Consider the following 14,233-nt stretch of genomic DNA (forward strand, 5'->3'; position numbering starts at 1 on the left):
CATTCGGTTAAGCAGAATGCGATTAAACACCTTTCCTGGAATGGACAACAGTGTGATTCCTTGGTAGTTGGAGCAGGAGCTGAGGTCGCCTTTCTTGGGAAGCTTGATGAGGTAACCCTCTTTCCACTCTGTTGGAATTTATTCCTCTTCGCATATCTTGCTGAAGAGTGGGTGTAGTAGCTCCACACTGGTCTCCACTCCAGCCTTAAGCACTTCTGCCTGTAAGCTGTCAGGTCCTGCAGATTTGCCGTTCTTCAATTGCTTGATGGCGCTGCTGATCTCTTCCTTTGTGGGAGTGCAGCATTTGATTGGCAGAATGCTTTTAGCTGGCAGAATCTCCGGTGGGTTTGCAGGAGCTGGCCTGTGGAGGAGGTCCTGGAAGTGCTTAATCAACTTCTTCTTCTGCCCTTCGTCTTCTGTTATTACTCCTTCATTTTTGTCCCTTACTAGCCTCTCAGATCTTTAGTTCTTTTCTCATGGGCTTTTCTTGTGCTGTCACTTTTGCGGCTCGTGTTCTGCTGTTGTTTACACTTACCTTTTTTTCTCAGTCTTTCCACAACTTTTTGAAGCGACTATGCTGATATCCACTCCTTGTTGGTGTAAGACTTGGAGCCCAGTACTTCTTGGCATGTTGAAGTCACTGCTTCTTTCACGTTGTGCCACTTCTGCTCTATCGTCTCTTCTTCAAGCAGCTTCTCTAGGACCTGAAACTTGTTGGAGAGTGTGACCTTTAACTGTTCTTGCTTACAGGTGTCTTTCAGTGTGGCAGTGTTGTAACTTTGGCGTTGGCTTGGCCCCCTGTCCCATTCTTCAGATTTAGTTTCAATCAGGGGACAAGGAGATGATGGTCTGAAGCCACGTGTGCTCCTTGCTTGACATCCTGAAGAGAGCGACAAAACTTCCTTGCGATGCACAAGTGGTAAATCTGGTTTTCCTTTGACAGTTCTGGTGACACCCAAGTTGCCTTGTGTATCCTTCTGTGATGGAAAACACTACCTCCGATGACCAGGTTACTTGTGGCGCACAGGTCAGCAATTCTCTCCCCATTGTCGTTTATCTTGCCTAACCCTTACTTCCCCATGATCTCATATCCTCAGTTGTCACTTCTGAACTTGGCGTTGAAGTCACCCATTATAATGATGATCTGTCTTGTATATGATTGTTTACAGTATATTGTAAAAATTGTCCTCATCCTCTTTACTGTCGTTTTTCTGGGCATAGCACTGGATTATGTCCACGTTGAACCTCTTCTTCTTTGTAAGGAAAGAGGCCGTCATGATCTGTGGTCCGACAGCCTCCCACCCGATGAGCGCTCTATGTGCTGACTTGGAAAGCATCAGGGCTACTCCCTGGGTGTGTGCTGCATCCTCCTGCTCATGCTCAGAGAACAACAGTAACTCACGGGAAGTCAGTGGATTCTGCCCAGAGCCAGTCCATCTTGGTTCACTGATCCCTTGGATGGTGAGGTTGAACTTCCTCATCTCTGCGGCCACTTGTGATGTCTTCCCAGTCTCATACATGGTTAGGACATTTGATGTACCTATGGTGGTTGTGGTCCTGGCGGAGATGATGGTCTCTGGCCTGATGGCTTCCAGCTGACACTGGCTCTCACCGTCCATCGTCATAAGTCCTCTAGTTATACATCCACCTTCTCTCAGGTCTGTGATGTCTGTTGTTATTCTGTTTGGTGTTTCTGTAGCGATAAGGTTTCAACCGGAAAGGGTAGCTAGCACTACGCCCAACCCTCATTTTTCAACGCGGGCTTCGGACAGTCCTTGGCGGAGTTTTTATCCCCCACCATAGGCGGAGGGATATTGTTTTGGCGTTGTCCATCCATCCGGCACTTTTGTGTCCGGAGCCATATCTTGGAAGTGCTTTGGGGGATTTCCTTGAAACTTGGTATGAGTATAAATATGGATAAGAGGATGATGCACGCCAAATTGCATTGTACACCATCGGATAATAACGGAGTTATGGCCCTTTGTGTCTTGAAAAAAAAATTGTGTCCTGGAGCCATATTTTGGAAGTGCTTTGACGGATTTCATTGACACTTGGTACGAGTATATATATGGATAAGAGGATGATGCACGTTGGCGTTGTCCATCCGTCCAGAAAACTTTTGTGTCCATAAGTATAATGGCGGGGGATATCAATTCAACGAATTTGCTTGTTTTACTATGTATGACGCATATTTGTGAAAAGTATAATAATAAATTGTATTTTTTTTATATAAACATACAAATAAAGTGTATATAAGGTTTCACTATAGCCATATAATGAAAACTTCTCGCCCCCAGATGGTCATGTTTTTCAAGGGACTGGAACCATTTTCCAACTCGGCCAAGATATTATTAGAACAAAATGTTCTGACCAAGTTGCAAGATTTAACTTGAATGTAAATTCTAGAATGTTTACCAGCTTTTTCTTTAATTTGACAAGTGACCTAGTTTTATATATCTCACATGACCCAATTTAAACTCTGTCGAGATATCATTAGAACAAATGTTCTGACAAAGTTTCATGAAGGTTGGACAATGTCGCAAAGAATGCGACTTCTAGAGGGTAAACAAGGTTTCACTATAGCCTTATAAGAAAACTTCCCTGCCCTTGGTGGCCATGTTTTTCAATGGACTGGAACCAAGATATCCTTAGACCAAATGATCTTTAAGGACAATAACTCCTTCTTAAACCAGAGGTCCATTGCGGCCTTGAGGGGCTTACCTGAGTTTGAGGAAAATCTGACCTGGTGACCAAGTTTTTCCAGACCTGTGACCCAGATTCAAACTTGACCTAGGTATTATCGAGATTAACATGCAAAGAAAGTTTCATCAAGATGAGGAAAAGGAAATGTCCATTAATTTGTGTTTATATGTTATACTGATATACATGATGTTCTAAATTGTCATATAATAATATGTGTATATGATGTACTATGTACAAATCAAATAAAATATCTGTTCTGTTCTACTGGCAAAGGACAATGCACATGGCAAGTATCAAGCAACTTGGTCAATCCGTTCACAAGTTCTACTGACTGACATCCAGCAAAACAATATACCCCCTGTTCTTCGAAGGGGGGCATAACAGTTGTAACCCAGTTTCATCAATACTGAGTCATAAATCTTGCCTCTTCAAGTTTAACAAGATTTTCCTACAATTTGACCTTGTGACCTAGTTTATAGACAAACATAGTCCATATTCAAACTCAGCCTAGATATTGTCAAGATAAATATTCAGACAAAGTTTCATCAAGATATAAATAAATGTGGCCTGTACTGTAATAACGTGATATTTCTAAGATTTAACATGATGACCTAGTTTTTTAGGCATACATGAACCAGGTTCAAATGTGGCCCCTACAGTGGTAATAAGGTTTCTCCAAGACTTCATGCTCAGGGGAGCTAATAACTAATTGCAAAACCTTGGTAATATGCACTGTACCACTTGATAATTCTGTAAAAAAATAAATAAGAAAATTAATGAACAAGACTATTGCCAAGCAATATATGTCCCCTACAGGCTCCACCATTGTCAGATTATTTTTTTATGCCAAAGCAACCAGATTGTTTGACGTAGGAACAAAATGAAATGACTTGCATAATGTCAATATTGCCATCTATCCATGTTTAAAGTTTTATTAACAAATATTAAGAACTTTTTAAGTTCTCGCAGGATCCAGAAAAGTGTGACAGACTCGACAGACTGACGGACACATAGAGCTGTAAACCATAAGTAACCTCTGGTGAAACCGGTAGGGGAAAAAATGTAGGAGTTGTACACAAAAGTGTAATGTGAAGGATGCAAGCCCACACACAGGCACTGCTCACTAGCACCAATTGAGAGATTCCTACCATGTCTATATCCCTTTGCCTTTCAGCAAGTGATAATTACGGAGCTGCAGATAAGTGATTTCTATAACTACGCTGCAGGTGATAAGTAAATAATTACAACAACTGAGCTGTTTCATGTTTAATAATGTATTTCTCATACAACATAAACAAAGTAAAAATTGGAATTGACTTCTATCATATGCAGTTAACAATTAAAAAAAAGAACACAATAATAAATATCATGTATAAAACAAATATAACACGTACTGCTTACTTACATTAAGTTACAATCATAAATGCAGAATACATACATGTGGTCAAATTATTTCATCTGCGAGTCATGATCAATATACCTATGAAGTTTCATGATCCTAGGCGTAAGCAATCTTGAGTTATCATCTAGAAAACATTTTTCTAAGTTGTGTCACCGTGACCTTGACAGCCATTGTGTGAATACGTTATTTGGCACTGTGACCTTGACCTTTGACCTAGTGACCTTATAATCAATAGGGGTCATCTGCGAGTCATGATCAATATACCTATGAAGTTTCATGAACCTAGGCATAAGCGATCTTGAGGTATCATACAGAAACCATTTTACTATTTCAGGTGACCTTGACCTAGTGACCTGAAAATCAATATGGGTCATCTGCGAGTCATGATAATTGTACCTATGAACTTTCATTATCCAAGGCATAAGCGTTCTTGAGTTATTATACAAAAACCATTTTACTATTTCAGGTGACCTTGACCATTGACCTAGTGACCGGAAAATCAATAGGGGTCATCTTCGAGTCATGATCAATGTACCTATGAAGTTTCATGATCCTAGGCATAAGTGTTTTTGAGTTATCATCCGGAAACCATTTTACTATTTTGGGTCATCGTGACCTTTACCTTGTGACCTGAAAATCAATAAGGGTCATCTACGAGTTATGATCAATGTACCTATGAAGTTTCATGATCCTAGGCCTAAACGTTCTTGAGTTATCCGGAAACTATATTACTATTTCGGGTCATCGTGACCTTGGCCTTTGACCTAGTGACCTGAAAATCAATAGGGGTTATCTGCGAGTCATGATCAATGTACCTATGAAGTTTCATGATCCTTGGCATAAGCACTCTTGAGTTATCATCCTGAAACCATCTGGTGGACGGACAGACCGACATGAGCAAATCAATATACCTACGCTTCTACGAAAGGGGGGGGGCATAATGAGAAAACTGCCCCCCTCCCAGCAGCCATGTTATTCAACTGACTGGAACCATTTTTGAACTCAACTCTCGTACATTTTATCAAAGAAACAAATGTTTTGAGCAAATTTCATGAAAATTGGGCCAAAAATATGACTTCTACTGTGTTCACATGTTTTCACTATATACATAAAGAGAAAAATGCCCCGCCCACTGGCAGCCATGTTTTTTCACCAATCCCGACCATTTTCAAACTTGTCCGAGATATCAATAAAACCAATGTTTTGACCAACTTTCATGATGATTGGGCAAAAATTGTGACTTCTATAGTGTTTACAAGGTTTCTCTATAGCCAAATAGGGAAAACTGCCACTATACATATAGAGAAAAATGCCCCGCCCACAGGCGGCCATGTTTTTTCACCAATCTTGACCATTTTCGAACTCGTCCGAGACATCAATTGAACCAATGTTTTGACCACCTTACATGATGATTGGGCAAAAATTGTGACTTCTAGAGTGTTTACAAGGTTTCTCTATAACCAAATAAGGAAAACTGTCCCGCCCACTGGCGTCCATGTTTTTCAACGGATCAGAACCACTTTTGAACTCAACCAAGATATCATTAAGACAAACATTTTGACAAAGTTACATGAAGATTGGGCATGAAATGTGACTTCCACAGTGTTTATAAGGTTTTTCTTTTTTTTGACCTAGTGACCTAGTTTTTGATCCCGGCACAACCCAGTTTCAAACTTGGCCGAGATTTTATTAGGGGCAAAGCTTTTGGCCAAGTTTCACAAAGATGGGACAAGAAATGTGGCCTCTAGAGTGTTTACGAGCAAATGTTTATGGACGGACGGACATACGACGGACAAAGACCGGTCAGAAAAGCTCCTCAAGGTGTCATTTGTTGCAAGATATTTTAAAATTGCAAAATAAATGAGCAAGTAACAGTGTGCACAAGCTGTTTGATGGCAAAGTTTGACATTTGACCTTAAAAACTGACCTTGATCTTTGAAGAAGGAAGATGGGTTAAACGGGCGACAGGCCATCTATTCATGGTGATTTATAGTGTAGTTATTTTGATTAAAATTGCATATCAAATGAAATGACATAGGTAGACTCCATATCAGCTGTTTTATGGCAAAATTTGACAAATTATCTGTAAGTGTGACCTTGACCTTTGAGGTCGGGAGACAGATGTTACACATGACATGTTGCATCATGATGGTTAACATTTGCAGTACATAATCATAAAATTGCATGATGAATAAACAAGTTACAGTTCCGAAAAGGTCATAAGCATGCGCACACACGTACAGTCGACTGCTATATCATACTTTCTACTTTTAACAATTGCATTATACACTTTTTGACAATAATCTGACTAATTTACACGTTTATGTAAGTAAATGAACTCCATGGAACCTACATCTTCGAGTCAAAATCAAATATAAAAGCTAGAACACAACATATAAGAAACACAAATGAAACTTATAATGTTTACAAGTTATACAATAACATAGACAAGCCGTCTTAACATGTTGTTTATTCAAACATTGAGGGAAGTAAGGCATTATCTTTTACCTTTTCATTAACTTTAATCATTAGAACTTCTTGTTTACATTAAATTATGCAAACCAGCTGTTTTCATGTAATTCTTTTTATTTAATCAAAGAGAATGTGAGGGTCACCAAGGTCAAAGCATCTTATAAATACACACATATACATTCTGCAAACCTATCTTCCAGTTGCTATGGCAATGAAATGGACAACCAAGCCAAAGAGGACCTTAAAGAAGGTGAAAAATATTACAACGTTGCTTAGACACTGTGATTGACTGTTTAGAGGGGCTTTTAATGAAGAGTGCCTGAATTACTCGGGGGTCTTTAATCAGCTCGTGCTCCACAGTAACTCGGCGCAAAAATTGTTACGCATTTAAGATTATCTGCAAAAAAATGTGACTTTCTGGACTGCTTTGCATAAATCCAAGATTTAAAAGGTTTTTGGAAAAATTATGCTCGTATCCGAACAACTAATTTATGAAGATTGAACACTAGACCAGGAAAAACAAATTGATAAATCACATGAATATTCTCAACATCAACTGACGTCTATGCAGACCAATATTTTAAGTGTGTCAAGCCATAACAAAAAACATTGCAACAAGAGGCATTCTGGGACCAAGGCAGTCAAATCAAAGACAAGAGTATTTGTTCGCTTTCCCCTAATTCATGATTCGGTACCTAAGTAATACTGATACCTGAGCAAGAGGAAATGATATACATCATTTTTGTGTATAATAATGTTGTCTAGTTCAGTTTAGTTTCATTATACCAATCTGATAATACACTGCTAATTTGTCATTCACAATACACAATATCTGTACCTTCAAGTTAATTGAAATTTCAACAAAAGCTGTGTTTGTGAAACACAATGCCCCCTACTGCACTTTGAAGCCATATATATATGACCTTTGACCTTAAAGGATGACCTTGACCTTTAACCACTCAAAATGTGCAGTTCCATGAGATGCACATGCATGCCAAATATCAAGTTGCTTTGTTTAATATTGCAAAAGTTATGACCAAGGTTAAAGTTTTGGGACGGACACACACATACAATGACAGACAGGCCAAAAACAATATACCCTGATCATTCAATCTGAGGGCATAAAAAAAAATAACGTCACTAAACCGCAGGCTTAAAAGTTTTCCAGTTTGTGCCCGAATTTCCGTTTTTCAGGGCGCCAAAATGTTGTTTTTGTAATTCATGTGGGGTATGGGGAGAATTAACCCCTAAGCCAAGCAACAAGAATCGTTTATCGAGAAAAAAACCCAATGCGGAACTTAAAATAGACTACTACTGTTCTGTTCTACTGGCAAGGGACAATGCACATGGCAAGTATCAAGCAAATTGGTCAATCCGTTCACAAGTTATTATTCTGAACTAAACTGGTCTACTGACTGACATCCAGCAAAACAATATACCCCCTGTTCTTCGAAGGGGGGCATAACAGTTGTAACACAGTTTTATCAATACTTAGTCATAAATCTGGCCTCTTCAAGTTTAACAAGGTTTTCCTACAATTTGACCTTGTGACCTAGTTTATAGACAAACGTAGTCCATATTCAAACTCAGCCTAGATATTGTCAAGATAAATATTCAGACAAAGTTTCATCAAGATATAAATAAATGTGGCCTGTACTGTAATAACGTGATATTTCTAAGATTTAACATGATGACCTAGTTTTTTAGGCATACATGAACCAGGTTTAAATGTGGCCCCTACAGTGGTAATAAGGTTTCTCCAAGACTTCATGCTCAGGGGAGCTAATAACTAAATTGCAAAATCTTTGTAATATGCACTGTACCACTTGATAATTCTGTTAAAAAAAAAGAAAAGAAAATTAAATGAACAAGACTATTGCCAAGCAATATATGTCCCCTACAGGCTCCACCATTGTCAGATTATTTTTTTTGCCATAGCAACCAGATTGTTTGACGTAGGAACAAAATGAAATGACGTGCATAATGTCAATATTGCCATCTATCCATGTTTAAAGTTTTATTAACAAATATTAAGAACTTTTTAAGTTATCGCAGGATCCAGAAAAGTGTGACAGACTCACGGACTGACGGACACACAGAGCGTAAACCATAAGTCACCTCTGGTGAAACCGGTAGGGGGGAAAACATGTAGGAGTTGTACACAAAAGTGTAATGTGAAGGATGCAAGCCCACACACAGGCATGCTCACTAGCACCAATTGAGAGATTCCTACCATGTCTATATCCCTTTGCCTTTCAGCAAGTGATAAATACGGAGCTGCAGATAAGTGATTTCTATAACTACGCTGCAGGTGATAAGTAAATAATTACAACATCTGAGCTGTTTCATGTTTAATAATGTATTTCTCATACAACATAAACAGAGTAAAATTGGAATTGACTTCTATCATATGCAGTTAACAATTAACAAGAAATATCTTTAAAAAAGATATACGGCGTAAATAGTTTAATGAATGAGATCAAGGATAGCGAATGTCTTTTTCTGTGCAGTTCTTAGCTGCATCACACGCAGTACGGGATGTTACGCGGAGTTTTCGCGGCTTATTTTACATTATAACATATTGCTATTCATAAACCTATAGATACAAAACAGAAAACCAAAAGAACAATGGAAGTGAAATTTAAACATATGAGTCAACCGGCCACACAAGAAGTATCCGTATTTATAGGCGCGTTCTTCGAACAAACCTGTTTTAGTGGTTTGTCGGGCATTGCTATTTGATTCGATTATTAACAGTATCGAGAATCATCGTGCCCATGCTTAAAGTAATATTATGGGCATTTTGCACTGTTGAATTGAGCTGAAAAGAATTAACAGGTCAAAATAGTTAGTTAAAATGTGGTTACTGATCAATTATCTGCAACTCACCTTGCTACCAGTTGTTTATAAAAATACAAATTTATATTCGATATTCTTACGTGACCCACCCAGTCCTGTAAGCCGAAATGATCCGTAAAACAATATTGTGTCTTTGTGTCGTATGAACAAATCTGCACTAAAACTAAATTTAGGTTCAACTCGTAAACGCATGATCAGTTGTCAAACGAAAGTACGGTTGATATTCAAATGCATTATTTTTCTCTTTCTGGTATATTGTTTTAGTATGTTGATGCTGCATTAATTAATATAAGTGTATATGAAGTAGAAACATCAACAATAATCAACCGTTGCGATAGACACCTATAAACTGTTACATGCTCATAATATTACTTTAGTATATTAGGCAATATGGTGGAATAATTATTGTTAAATTTATCAAAAATAATATTTATCATTGTATTGTTGAAAACACATTAAGAATCTATTATTGACATACCATAATTATATTGCTGAATATCTTCATTTAACATATTTCTGGTCTAAAGAAAATTCCAGGTCACCTAGTTCACGGATAGCGTCTTTATTATATAACGATTATTTTACTGGCCGCGAACTCCGGTGATGACCTGTATATAAACTCTGTATGTCCGCGAATTGACCCGAAAACTCGCGGGTTGAAATGCAATGCTTTAAAGTGAGGCCTCGCTTCCGCTGCTCTTTATACTTTTACATGTTAACATGTTGACAGGAATATGTAAGTAAGTACTAAATATGAGAACATAGCCTTTTAAGTATAAACGCTTTTGCGCTGGTAATACTATGAAAATAAAAGGTGTACGCACAAACTGTATTAATGTCGAGAATTGAGTGTAAAACTGTTCTATCTATTAAGCCTTTTCATTAGAGATAAAATTGTTTCATATAGTAAAACAGTGTTACAAAGACGCGGATATGTTTCCAATGTTCTGGTGGTATACTCAAATCAGCCAATCGAATAAATTAAGTGTATTCATTCGTACCTAGCCGCGGGAAATTTTATTTGAATTTTATTGGACACTTACAAAGGTCAGGCTAAGGTGAAAAGTTGGCTTAATACAGCTTACGCCGAAAAAAAAGAACACAATAATAAATATCATGTATAAAACAAATATAGCACGTACTGCTTACTTACATTAAGTTACAATCATAAATGCAGAATACATACATGTGGTCAAATACAAAAGAAACACTCAATTTTGTTACCTCAACACATCTTTAGAGTTAACATTTGTTAAATCTCAATAGCACATGCAAAATGAGACTAGATGCTTGACATTTGTTCATGGGGTAAACCATCTCCACATGGTGAACATTTTTGGTAAAATATTTTTTTGGAATTGCCTGATGAATAAAGAAGCAAAAGACAAGCCTTTTTATGGCTTAATTTAATCTTTTACCTTAAAGTTTTACTTACTTTGACCTTGAGTAGGATGAAAAAGTTTACAAGTGACATATCTTCTTTTCATGTTTGACATTTGCAGTAGTTATTTTATAATTGCATGATACATGACAAAGTAAAAGTTAAGACCAGTTGTTCTATGGCCAAATTTGACCTTTCACCTCTTAATATGACATGGACCTTTAAGGTAGGGTGGTGGGTATTACACTTAAACAAGAGGGCCAAGATGGCCCTAGTTCGCACCTGAGAGGAGTCGGTTCATTCAATCTTTACCAAATGTCAAACTTGACCTAGATATTGTCCAGACAAACATCCTGGTCAAGTTTCATCTTTATTTCATCTGGGAGTCTAGAAAACATTTTTCTAAGTTGAGTCACCGTGACCTTGACAGCCATTGTGTGAATACGTTATTTGGCACTGTGACCTTGACCTTTGACCTAGTGACCTTATAATCAATAGGGGTCATCTGCGAGTCATGATCAATATACCTATGAAGTTTCATGAACCTAGGCATAAGCGATCTTGAGTTATCATCCAGAAACCATTTAACTATTTCAGGTGACCTTGACCCAGTGACCTGAAAATCAATAGGGGTCATCTGCGAGTCATGATCATTGTACCTATGAAGTTTCATGATCCTAGGCATAAGCGTTCTTGAGTTATCATACAAAAAACATTTTACTATTTCAGGTGACCTTGACCTAGTGACCTGAAAATCAATAGGGGTCATCTTCGAGTCAGGATCAATGTACCTATGAAGTTTCATGATCCTAGGCATAAGCATTTTTGAGTTATCATCCGAAAACCATTTTACTATTTTGGGTCATTGTGACCTTTTCCTTGTGACCTGAAAATCAATAAGGGTCATCTACGAGTTATGATCCATGTACCTATGAAGTTTCATGATCCTAGGCCTAAGCGTTCTTGAGTTATCCGGAAACCATATTACTATTTCGGGTCATCGTGACCTTGGCCTTTGACCTAGTGACCTGAAAATCAATAGGGGTTATCTGCGAGTCATGATCAATGTAGCTATGAAGTTTCATGATCTCGGCATAAGCCTTCTTGAGTTATCATCCGGAAACCATTTTAATGCTTTGGGTCACCTTGACCTTTGACCTAGTAACCTGAAAATCAATAGGGGTCATCTGCGAGTCATGATCAATGTATCTATGAAGTTTCATGATCCTAGGCATAAGTGTTCTTGAGCTATCATCCGGAAACCATTTTAGTATTTCGGGTCATCGTGACCTTGACCTAATGACCTAAAAATCAATAGGAGTCATCTGCGAGTCATGATCAATTTACCTATGAAGTTTCATGATCCTTGGCATAAGCGGTCTTGAGTTATCATCCTGAAACCATCTGGTGGACGGACAGACCGACATGAGCAAAACAATATACCTACTCTTCTTCGAAAGGGGGGGGGGCATAATGAGAAAACTGCCCCCCCTCCCAGCAGCCATGTTATTCAACTGACTGGAACCATTTTTGAACTCAACTCTCGTACATTGTATCAAGGAAACAAATGTTCTGAGCAAATTTCATAAAAATTGGGCCAAAAATGTGACTTCTACTGTGTTCACATGTTTTCACTATATACATAAAGAGAAAAATGCCCCGCCCACTGGCAGCCATGTTTTTTCACCAATCCCGACCATTTTCAAACTTGTCCGAGATATCAATAAAACCAATGTTTTGACCAACTTTCATGATGATTGGGCAAAAATTTTGACTTCTATAGTGTTTACAAGGTTTCTCTATAGCCAAATAGGGAAAACTGCCACTCTATACATATAGAGAAAAATGCCCCGCCCACAGGCGGCCATGTTTTTTCACCAATCTTGACCATTTTCGAACTCGTCTGAGACATCAATTGAACCAATGTTTTGACCAACTTTGGGCAAAAATTGTGACTTCTAGAGTGTTTACAAGATTTCTCTATAACCAAATAAGGAAAACTGCCCCGCCCACTGGCGTCCATGTTTTTCAACGGATCAGAACCACTTTTGAACTCAACCAAGATATCATTAAGACAAACATTTTGACAAAGTAACATGAAGATTGGGCATGAAATGTGCCTTCCGCAGTGTTTACAAGGTTTTTCTTTTTTTTGACCTAGTGACCTAGTTTTTGACCCGGCACAACCCAGTTTTAAACTTGGCTGAGATTTTATTGGGGCAAAGCTTTTGACCAAGTTTCACGAAGATGGGACAAGAAATGTGGCCTCTAGAGTGTTTACGAGCAAATGTTTATGGACGGACGGACATACGACGGACAAAGACCGGTGGGAAAAGCTCCTCAAGGTGTCATTTGTTGCAAGATATTTTAAAATTGCAAAATGAATGACCAAGTAACAGTGTGCACAAGCTGTTTGATGGCAAAGTTTGACATTTGACCTTAAAAACTGACCTTGACCTTTGAAGAAGGAAGATGGATTACACGGGCGACAGGCCATCTATTCATGGTGATTTTTAGTGTAGTTATTTTGATTAAAATTGCATATCAAATGAAACGAAATAGGTAGACTCCATAACAGCTGTTTTATGGCAAAATTTGACAAATTATCTGTAAGTGTGACCTTGACCTTTGAGGTCGGGAGACAGATGTTACACATGACATGTTGCATCATGATGGTTAACACTTGCAGTACATAATCATAAAATTGCATGATGAATAAACAAGTTACAGTTCCGAAAAGGTCGTAAGCATGCGCACACACGTACAGTCGACTGCTATATCATACTTTCTACTTTTAACAATTGCATTATACACTTTTTGACAATAATCTGACTAATTTACACGTTTATGTAAGTAAATGAACTCCATGGAACCTACATCTTCGAGTCAAAATCAAATATAAAAGCTAGAACACAACATATAAGAAATACAAATGAAACTTATAAAGTTTACAAGTTATACAATAACATAGACAAGCCGTCTTAACATGTTGTTTATTCAAACATAATAAAAACTTTGAGGGAAGTATTAGGCATTATCTTTTACCTTTTCATTAACTTTTATCATTAGAACTTCTTGTTAAAATTAAATTATGCAAACCAGCTGTTTTCATGTAATTCTTTTTATTTAATCAAAGAGAATGCGAGGGTCACCAAGGTTAAAGCATCTTATAAATACACACATACACATTCTGCAAACCTATCTTCCAGTTGCTATGGCAATGAAATGGACAACCAAGCCAAAGAGGACCTTAAAGAAGGTGAAAAATATTACAACGTTGCTTAGACACTGTGATTGACTGTTTAGAGGGGCTTTTAATGAAAAGTGCCTGAATTACTCGGGGGTCTTTAATCAGCTCGTGCTCCACAGTAACTCGGCGGAAAAATTTGTTACGCATTTAAGATTATCTGCAAAAA

General features: G+C 37.9%; 1 long non-coding RNA gene across 1 annotated transcript; it reads right to left on the reverse strand.

Annotated features, from left to right (window-relative positions):
• Window positions 1-3,954: 3,954 nt before the first annotated feature.
• LOC127850815 (uncharacterized) lies at window positions 3,955-12,945 on the reverse strand. Its single transcript, XR_008035461.1, has 2 exons — window positions 11,825-12,945; window positions 3,955-4,856 (listed from the first exon to the last, which is right to left on the reverse strand). It is a non-coding gene; the product is annotated as an uncharacterized LOC127850815 (long non-coding RNA).
• Between the last annotated feature and the right edge of the window lie 1,288 nt (window positions 12,946-14,233).

Source organism: Dreissena polymorpha, chromosome 1 (assembly GCF_020536995.1).
Source record: "Dreissena polymorpha isolate Duluth1 chromosome 1, UMN_Dpol_1.0, whole genome shotgun sequence".
Classification (NCBI taxonomy): Eukaryota; Metazoa; Mollusca; class Bivalvia; order Myida; family Dreissenidae; genus Dreissena; species Dreissena polymorpha.